The sequence below is a fragment of the Pelodiscus sinensis genome, chromosome 14, assembly GCF_052426305.1.
Source record: "Pelodiscus sinensis isolate ZL-2025 chromosome 14, ASM5242630v1, whole genome shotgun sequence".
NCBI lineage: Eukaryota > Metazoa > Chordata > Testudines > Trionychidae > Pelodiscus > Pelodiscus sinensis.
In genome coordinates this window covers 15,228,062-15,238,496 of record NC_143065.1, presented here as the reverse complement: position 1 = coordinate 15,238,496, position 10,435 = coordinate 15,228,062, and the positions used below count along the sequence as shown (strand labels likewise).

Below are 10,435 nucleotides of genomic sequence, written 5' to 3'. Positions count from 1 at the left end.
TATGATAAATTTAGACCATAACAATTTTTAATGTAATATTAAAGGTATATTATTTAAAACAACGCCTATTTAAATGGCATCACAATTCCAATTTTAATAAAGCTCTCCAGCCCCAGACAGGGAGGGACTTGGGGACACGAGCACTGGGAACACCAGAGTTCCCCTTCCGCAGACAAAGGGGGAGGGAGAATCACCTGGGTCCCAGGCAGGGGTGAGGTTGTGAGGACACAGCACAAGGGAGCTGGGTTCCTGAGCAGGTATGGGGGGAGGAACCCTGAGGGTTCAAGGCCCTGAGAGTAGGGGGAGGGCAATTGTGTAGAGCCAGACAGGAGATGGGGATCCAGGAAGGAGGCGGGAGTGGAGGAGAACAGGAGATGGGGTCCCCACAGGCTTGCAATGAGTCAGGAGGTGAGGTGCGAAGTTGCTGTGCCGGGGCAGGGGAAGAGAGGTTGGGGGGCCGGGCAAGGGGAGTTCACAGGCAGGGGAGTTGTAGGGGAGAGAAGACAGGTGGGGGGAGGGCCACGGGCGTGAGGCGGGGGAGGGGACGCACAGAAGGGGACACACTGATGCGGGGGGCGAAGAAAAGGCCAGGAAGCTGCCGGCGGGACGCGCACAGGGCAGGGCAGCGACAGCCGCAGGCAGAGCGAGCCGGGCCGGGCAGGTCCGCATGCTGCCCCGCGGCTCTCCGCCAGTCCCGTCGGGGACTTCCAGGCCGGAGGCGGGCGCCCCTCGCTAGCCCCAATCCCCGCGCCGCAGGCCCCGGCCGGCACAAGCCCTCCCAGCGCTGCCCTAGCTCGGGGGATGCCGGGAGAGCCCGTCGGCCGAGCCGCGAGCGAGGCAGCAGGTGGGATCTGCCCGGAGCAGCTGCGGAGAGCGGCGCGCACAGGCGGGGTCGGGTTGCAAGGAGTTCCCTGGGCGCCAGCACCGTGCTCGGCCCAGCTCCCCGCCTTGCCCCGACTCCTTTGCTCAGGGCCGGTCCCGTCTCTCCCCTTCTCCTTCCCATGGCTCTCGGCGGAAAGCAGCTCCCCGGCCGGCTGGGACCTCGCTCCTCAAGCCCCATGGCGGGCGGGCCGGGCATTGCCAGAGGCGGCTGTTTACCTGGTAATGCTGCCCCTGGAAAGTGTCACCCCAAGCACCTGCTTGATTTGCTGGCGCCTAGAGCCGCCTTGTTCCGGGAAGCAGGAAGCAGCTCAGGAGCAACAACGGCTCTTGGGTGAGTGAGCGCTGTCAAGGAGTCAGTTTTGCGGTTTGGATTTCCCTGCTGCCTCAGTGGCGAGCAGGGCCGGGCTAAGGGGTGGGCTAGCCAGGCAGCTGCCCAGCTGCCCACCTCCGGGGGCGCCTGGCTCCTGGTGGGCTGCAGCAGCCGCCCAGGGTGGGGGCTGTGTTAACCCCCGCAGCACCGGCCAGCAGTACCCTTCCCCCCATGGCCGCAGGGCCCTGCACAACCTGTGTCCGCTCACGCATCCCGGGGGTGGGCCCGCGCATGTGTTGTGCACCTGGAGGCAGGGCTGTATGTCCCCGGGGCAGGCCTGCGCATGCGCCGTGCGCCTGGAGGTAGGGCCGTGTGCCCCAGGGGTGGTGCCGTGCGCCTGGGGCCCGGGGCGCCAAAATGGCTCGGGCTGGCCCTGGTGGCGAGAGCAGGCCATTAACAGGGTCCTGGGCTGGGGTCCAGTGGAGTGGGAGGGCCTGGGCCCCTCCGCCCCTTCCTCCCTCCCCACCGCTGGAGGGTGTAAACCTTTCCCCTATCTACTGACTCTTCCAATTGACTTCAACCTTTGGGCTACTATGGGACTATTATCTGTGCTGCCCTGACAAAAGGGGTCAAGCTATAGATTTCAACTCTTGGGTCACTGTGAGACTACTGAACTGTGCTTCCTTGTCAGTAGGACTGAGATATAGATCAGGCTGTGGGGCTTGAGGGCAGAGAGAATAAATACTCTGAGGCTACGTCTACACTGGCCCCTTTTCCGGAAGGGGCATGTAAATTTCACGAGTCGTCGTAGGGAAATCCGCGGGGGATTTAAATATCCCCCGCGGCATTTAAATAAAAATGTCCGCCGCTTTTTTCCGGCTTTTAAAAAAGCCGGAAAAGAGCGTCTAGACTGGCCCCGATCCTCCGGAAAAAGTGCCCTTTTCCGGAGGCTCTTATTCTTACTTCCAATTGACTTCAAAGTAAGAATAAGAGCCTCCGGAAAAGGGCACTTTTTCCGGAGGATCGGGGCCAGTCTAGACACTCTTTTCCAGCTTTTTTAAAAGCCGGAAAAAAGCGGCGGACATTTTTATTTAAATGCCGCGGGGGATATTTAAATCCCCCGCGGATTTCCCTACGACGACTCGTGAAATTTACATGCCCCTTCCGGAAAAGGGGCCAGTGTAGACGTAGCCACAGATGCGAGAGTAGAGACACTGGCTGGGGACAAAAAAGGGGGAGGGATAAGTATGATAGGGGTGATATGGGCAATCCCACTCCACTTAGAGAAGGTTGTCCCTATAGCCACTTGACAGAGGCCTTCTTAGAAAGTTTCGAAAGAGCCTGTCTTGGGTACCGCATCCCTGAAGACCAGTACATAGTGGAGCTGAGATTACAACTCAGTGGACCCCATCATAAGTGGCAGTTGAAATGCCCAGGGGAAACATGAATGATTATGAACTTTTTAAACAAAGGGTCAGACTTTGAAAGGTGTTCACCACTGAATATGTCCATCGCCACTTTAGAGCCTTAAGGTGGAAACTGGGTAAGAGAGTGCCCCAAATTGCTCCTGATACTCATGCATCTCAGTTCCTTTTCATCTCTTTGGCAAAGGCACCTATGGTGGGAATGACTATGAAAGAGCTAGCTCTCCTGATGCAAATGGAACAGCTCCTAGAGGACCTTTCCATAGAGTTCTAGAAATACATCTGAGATGGGACCCCTAAGGATATAAGGGGGGAGAGAGAGATAGGAGCCAGATGGATAGAGGTGACAGAGGAAAATAAAACTAACAGCCGGTCCAGGGAGTATCAGAAGGGGTGCCCAGAGTTGGATGGCTCCCTGTTGTGGGATGCCAAGAATCCACCTCACAGGGCAGGGGCCTCTCCACCTCAAGGGAGACCACAGACATCCCCTCATCTCCCCCCCATCTTCCGGCAACCCACCTTGCTCCAGAGATACACTAGTCATGTAATGTTTTAAATGTAATGAACCAGGGCATGTAAAGGCCAACTGTCCCAAGAGCACCAAAAGACTGCAGCTCATCACACCAGGGTCACACCAAGAAATCTCAGGCCCAGATGTCTCATAGATTCCACCAGAGCAAAGGGAGACTGTGAGTGTGGGCAGAAGGGAGGTTGTGGCATGGAGGGACACAGGAGCACAGGTGTCAGTGATCCACCAATCCCTACTGGACCCCAAACTCATTAACCCAGAGGCCCAAGTCACCATTCAACTCGTCAGCGTAGACCCTTTTGACCTGCCTGCTGCCAAGTTACCAGTTAAGTACAAGGACTGGTCAGGAGCTTGGACTTTTGCTATCTCTGATGATTATTCCATTTCTATGCTGGTGGGAGAAGACCTATCCAACCATGTAAAACAGGCCCAAAGAGTGGGAGTGGTCATGCACAGCAAGGCTAAGCAGGCCTCCACACCTAAAACTGTTCCCAAGCCTCCTACCAGGGACCAGTTTCTGCACCCACACACCTCCCCCCCCCACCACCACCACAGCACCAGAGGAGGTGACAGAGCCAGACCCCAAACCAGTGACTACAACAGCAGCAGTGGATCCAGTTCCTGATCTCCAGATGGAACCAGCCCAAGAACCGGATCTGGTGGAGCAGCCAGTACCAGGATCGGAACCAGCCACAGAGGGTGCCATGGAGCCTGCAGCAGCAGCTAAAACTGCACAAGAAGCCCTGACTGAGCCTGCAGTGCTACCCAGTGCACCAGCAGAAAGTGGTTCTCAACCCGCTGAAATACCTACTATCTCACCTGCATCGCTTCCAGGGGGACCAAGTCCACACCCTGCAAGGAACTGACATTTCCAGCATCAAGAGAGCAGTTCTGGGCAGAACAGGAAACAGATGAAAGCCTCAAGGGAACTTGGACAACAGCCAGAAGCAACCCATCACCTCTCAGCTCTTCTAACAGGTCCAGGTTTGTGATAGAACAAGGACTTCTATGCCAAGAGTCCCTTTCTGGTGGGCACAAGGAAGACTGGCGTCCTCTGAAACAGTTGGTAGTTCCAACTAAGTACCGGGAAAAGCTCTTGAGCTTAGCTCATTATCACCCTAGTGACCATGCTTGGATGAACAGAACCAAAGACCAGTTGGGAAGGTCATTCTGCCGGGAGGGAATGGACAAAGGGGTGGCTAACTATGTCTGGACTTGTGAGGTGTGCCATTGGGTGGGGAAGCCCCAAGACCAGGTCAAGGCACCTCTCCAGCCCCTCCCCATAATAGAGGTCCCATTTCAGCATGTAGCTGTGGATATTGTGGGTCCTTTCCCTAAAAAGACCTCCAGTGGGAAAAAGTTCATACTGACTGTCAGGGGTCTACCTGTAAAGACACTCTGCCAGGAAGTCATCTGAAACGATCCTCCCTCTTTTGAAGTCCCAGAGCGCTCTGCTCTCTGGGTCAGCCCCTGTGTTTCTCTAGCCCTTTCTGGGCCCCCATCTTCCCCCCACACATCCACAGCCTTGACGGACTGGGCAGTGAGGGGGTGGAGGTTCCCTTGGGGTGTTGGCTGGTGTAGCGACTAACGCAGTAAACACCCTAATCTGCCTATATAGTATTGCTTGGGTCAGCGGGAGCGATGGGGCGGGGAAGGGAGACTCGGACCCTCCTACTCTCTGAGTCTCAGTCCTCGTCCCTGTCTCAGTTAACGGGGCTACTGCCCACAATTCATCAGCCCATGGGCTATGGGTCCTTTGCTCGCCCTGGGCTTCTTCCTTCCCCCCCCCCCCCTTCCTTAGATACCTCTCCATAGCCTGATCCCCTCCAGCCTCTCCAGCTGGGGTCCACTCTGGCACCCTACCTTCTCCTCCTTGTCTGTTGGCTTTCCGGGTGTTTTCTCGGCATCCTCTTGATCACCCAGGGGTGCTTCCAGTGCTCCCACAGTGTCTCTACACTCCTCCTCTTCCTGGCAGGCTGTGGACCTTTTAAAGGTCCTGTGCTTACACTGCCCCTCCCCTCAGGCTGTCCCCTTGCTCCCGGCATGCCCCACACTCTTTGACCCCAGCATCACCGGGCATCTGGTCGGCAGGCGAGCTCAGCATCCCTGGCCGGAACACCGCTGTTTGCGGCCGCGGTGCCAACCCCGCACCACTCGTGGCAAGAGTGCAGGCCTGCACTGCCCCATCACACCCACCTGCTTCGGCCCCCGCGGTCTCGGCTGTCAGGTCAGCAGGCGTGCTCAGCATCCCCGGCTGGAGCACAGCTGCTCACAGCTGCAGCACTGGCTCCACACCGCCTGCGGCAGGCGTACGGGGCTGTGCTGCCTGTCACACTGGGTATGTCTACACTACAGCGCTAATTCGAACTAACTTAGTTCGAATTAGTTAATTCGAACTAAGCTAATTCGAACTAACGCGTCTAGAACTAAAAACTAGTTCGAATTAGCGTTTTGCTAATTCGAACTAGCATGTCCACATTAAGTGGACCCTGAACCGGGCTTAAGGATGGCCGGAAGCAGTGCCGGCAGGGCATCAGAGGAGGACTTAGAGCGTGGAGATGCTGTCCCAGGCTAGCCGAGGGCTGCGCTTAAAGAGTCCCGACCCCCACCCCGGACAGACAGTTCTCAGGGGTGCCCCGCTTGCAAAGCAGTCCTGGCTTGGAGTGCCCGGAGTACCCACACTGGGCACATCACAGCACTCGGCCATCAGCCCGGCTGCACTTGCCATAGGCTGCCATCTGGGGAAAGGGGGCAATTGGGGGGCTGCAGGAGAGCTTCCACCCCCAGAAGCCCGCAGAGCCAGCCCAGTCCTCCCCATCGGGGGCTCGTACCCCATTCCTCCCTCACCTCCTTCCACTTACCCTTCCCTAGCCCCCTTCTTATTGATGTACAAAATAAAGGACAATTGTGTTCAAAAATGGAATCTGTCTTTATTGAACAAAACTGGGGGAGACTGGGAAAAGGAGGTGTGAGAGGGGAAGAGAGAGGCTGGGAGAGGGGAGGGCGACTAAAATGATCAGGGGTTGGGAACAGGTCCCAGATGAAGAGAGGCTAAAGAAACTGGGACTTTTCAGCTTAGAAAAGAGGAGACGGAGGGGGGACAGGATAGAGGTCTCTAAAAGCAGGAGTTGGGTGGAGAAGGTGCATACAGAAAAGTTCTTCATTAGTTCCCATAAAGAAGGACTAGAGGACACCAAAGGAAAGGAATGGGTAGCAGGCTTCAAACTAGTAACAGAAAGTTGTTCTTCACAAAGCAAAGAGTCAACCTGTGGAACTCCTTGCTGCAGGAGGCTGTGAAGGCTACAACTAGAACAGAGTTTAAAGGGAAGTGAGATCAAGTCATGGAGGCTGGGTCCATGGAGTGGTATTAGCCAGGAGGTAGGAGTGGTGTCCCTGGCCAAGGTTTGTGGAAGGCTGGAGAGGGATGGCACGAGACAAATGGCTTGGTCACTGTCTTCGGTCCATCCCCTCCAGGGTCCCTAGGGTTGGCCGCTGTTGGCAGACAGGCTACTAGGCTAGATGGACCTTTGGTCTGACCTAGGACGGCCATTGTAAGCTCAGGGCTCAGGGTCGGGGGTCTCAGTGGACCCCCTTGATTTTCATGCACACCTGCTCCTGGGTGGCCAGGCTGGCAGCTCTCCTGCCCTAGCTGGCCACTTTCCTGTGCCTAGTGCGGAGATCGTGGATGAGGTCCACGATGTCTGCACTAGCCCAGGCAGGTGCCCGCCTCTTGCGGTCCAGGGCAAGCTCCCGGGAGCCGCCAGCCTGGTCCCGGGAAGAGGGGGAGGGCTGGAGGGCATCGGGTGGGTGGCTCGATCCGTGCCAGGTGCAGGGTCTGCTGACTGGGTGCTGGCAGGCTTGCACCTGGCACGGGCACCGTAGCCAGCCCGTGCCCCTTTAAGGGCTCCGGGGCTGGGAGGGGGGCATACGAGTTTCCCTGGTGTTGGCCAGAGTGGCCACCAGGGAAACCTGGGGTGGGCTAGCCTCCCACTAGTTCGAATTAAGGGTCTACACAGCCCTTAATTTGAACTAGTAAGTTCGAACTAGGCTTAATCCTCGTGGAATGAGGATTAGCTAGTTCGAACTAAGCGCTCCGTTAGTTCGAATTAAATTCGAACTAATGGAGCGCTAGTGTAGCGCCTATGAAAGTTAGTTCGAACTAACGGACGTTAGTTCGAACTAACTTTGTAATGTAGACATACCCACTGACTCTTATGGATTTAGCCATCCAATAGCCTGAAGCAGTAGCTCTAGGGGACACTACCTTCAGGAACATGTGCCAGGTCCTAACAGGGTAGTGAGACCACAGGGATCTTCACAGATTCAAGGACTGTTCCACGAGGCGTACAGATAGTTCGGAATAGCTTGCTAGTCCAAACTATCTAGCCTGTGCTGCGTGTAGCCGCGCGGCACGGGGTTCGCACTAGCTGGCTTTTAAAAATGGCGGCACCGGCTTTATGCTAATGAAGCCCGGGAAATTCAAATCCCGGGCTTCATTAGCAAGTTCGGTATGCATACATTACCCCCCTAGTTCGAACTAGGGGGGTAGTGTAGACATACCCATAGTTCCCCTAGAGCTCTTAAAACTGCAGACATAGGGGGTAAGGGCTTGTGGCAGGAAGCCGGCCCCCACAGCCTCCAGCCACAGCGCAGCTGCTAGTGCCTCACATCTGGCCAACATATCCCAGCCCCAAGCCTCCCCAAACCCCCTGCCCATCCCAGGGAGTACTCACATGGCTCCCAGGAGTCTGCCAGGGGTTGAAAGAGGTGTGCACCGTCCTGTTCTGGACAGAGATCCTGGCCCTCCTCAAGGTGTGAGGTGACAAGGAGAACTTGCATGATACATCTATGGCCGGCTGGCTGATAGCCTGGCCACAAAGTGCCATACCTGCACATAGGCTTGCTGGAGCAGGTCCGGAATAAGGTTAGGGAGCTCCAGAAGGCCTACGTGAGGGCAAGGGAATGCAGCTCACACTACAGGACAGAACCCCACTGCTCCCCTATTTTGATGACTTGCACTGCATCCTGAGGGATGGTGCAGCCCCTTCCCCATCCCTGATGGTGGACTCAGGGCTGGAAACACCTGTTGTCACCCACCTGGGGGTTCCAGTCTACGAGGAGGAGAAGGAGGACATGACCAGCACAGTGACCACCAGCACGGTGGAGCTGGTACCCCATGGCCTGGATATGTACCAGGCATCCTCCAAGGCCAGGAAGGGATCATCAGGTGAGTGGGCTTAGTTTTCTCACACGCACACAGGGTGGGGGTGGGAGGTGTTATGGGGCTGTGGTGTGATTGTCACTTGGCCTGGCCATTGTTCTGCAGTCTGTGCACTTGGATGCATGTACAACGCCAGTCTGCACCATGCAGCCCTAGTAGGCAGCACTGGAGCACCACTGACCTCTTGCTCACAGGCTCTGGGGAGGCCGCCCACACATCTGACCCCCAGAGAGTGACTCCCCCCACCATGAGCCACTACTGGAAGGAAGGAAGCTGGGGACAAGGATACGCACGCATGTAGAATCTGGAGTGCCGCACACGGCATATGGGCATTCCTGCACACTCGAGGCAGCACCTGCTTCCGGGGATGGTGCTGCCAGGCACAGGTGTGTGTGCAGCACCAATGGAAGCCCAGGCGGCTTATGGCTCCCCCTCCTGCCTTTTGGATCCCAGAGTGGCCGGCCATTTTCCTTGCCTGCTTGTCTAAGGGATGTGGGCGGTGGGGTGGGAAGCATGGTCCCCTGGGGATCTCTGGGCCTGCTGTCCAAGCCACACATAGCCTTGCTCCCAGGACATCACCTTCTTCTGAACCAGGAACTGTTCTCAGTTCACAGATGAGGACAAGGTTTCAGGGACGGTGTCTCCAGGGATGGCCGACCATCTCTCTTTATTGTTCCCAGCTGTTACTCTGGGGCAATCTACACCACCCAAGCCTGCCACCTGACCCCAGGGGAGCCACAGGCGCTGGAGGGTCCAAGAGGACCTCTATGAAGGAGCAAGTCTCCATCGTCTGGAGCATGCAGCAGACACTGGCCCAGAAGGTCCGGGACGATGCGCAGTGGTAGACACAGATGTGGAAAGAATTCCTGTGTGTGCGATCATCTGAGATCTCTTGACCCACCTGGATCCAGGTCCTGCATCTGCCCCAGTCCCTGACCACACCTGACCCCACGCCCATGCCTATCTCCTATCCTCCCCAGACACACACACTCACCGCTGAGGTCCCTGCACATGAAGTGGAGGAAGCACCTGAGTCACATGCCACTTTCAGCCCCAGCCTTGAGCCTCTCCTCCGCACTCAAAGTTTCTCAGTCCCCCACCTCTCCCCAACAAGGTTCTCAGCCCCCTCCTCCCTCCCTATTTACATGTTCTCAACCTCCCTCTTCCCCAGTTACTTCTACCCCAAATAAATCACAAATCAGTATCTTAGATGCCTATATACAAATGCAAGAAGTATGGGTAATAAGCAGGAAGAACTGGAATTGCTAACCAATAAATACAACTATGATATCATTGGTAGTACAGAAACCTGGTGGGTTGGGACGCATGATTGGAATGTTGGTATGGAAGGGTACGGCTTGCTCAGGAAGGACAGACAGGGAAAAAAGGGAGGAGGGGTTGCCTTGTATATTAAAAATGTACACACTTGGACTGAAGTGGAGATGAACGTAGGAGATAGCTGTGTAGAGAGTCTCTGGGTAAAGCTAAAAGGGGTAAAAAACGAGGGTGATATCATGCTAGGAGTCTACTACAGGACACCTAGCCAGGTGGAAGAGGTGGATGAGGCCTTTTTTAAACAATTAACAAAACTATCCAAAGCCCAAGATTTGGTGGTGATGGGGGACTTCAACTATCCAGACATACGTTGGGAAACTAACACAGCGGGGCACAGGCTATCCAATAAGTTTCTGGACTGCATTGGAGACAACTTTCTGTTTCAGAAGGTTGAAAAAGCTACCAGAGGAGAAGCTGTTCTGGATTTGGTTTTAACAAATAGGGAGGAACTAGTTGAGAACTTGAAAGTGGAAGACAGTATAGGGGACAGTGATCATGAAATAATAGAGTTCATGATCTTAAGGAAAGGTAGAAGGGAGACCAGCACAATTGAGGTAATGGATTTCAGGAAGGCAGATTTTGATAAGCTCAGAGAACTTGTAGGTAAGGTCCCATGGGAAGCAAGACTGAAGGGAAAAACAACTGAGGAGAGCTGGAAGTATTTCAAAGGGACGTTGTTAAGGGCCCAAAAGCAAACAATTCCGCTGTGTAGGAAAGATAGAAAATATGGCAAA

The 10,435-nt window shown here is 55.5% G+C and overlaps 1 pseudogene; it reads left to right on the top strand.

Annotated features, from left to right (window-relative positions):
• The first annotated feature begins 396 nt into the window (after positions 1 to 396).
• Positions 397 to 5,345, top strand: LOC149523585 (uncharacterized; annotated as a pseudogene).
• Positions 5,346 to 10,435: the final 5,090 nt, after the last annotated feature.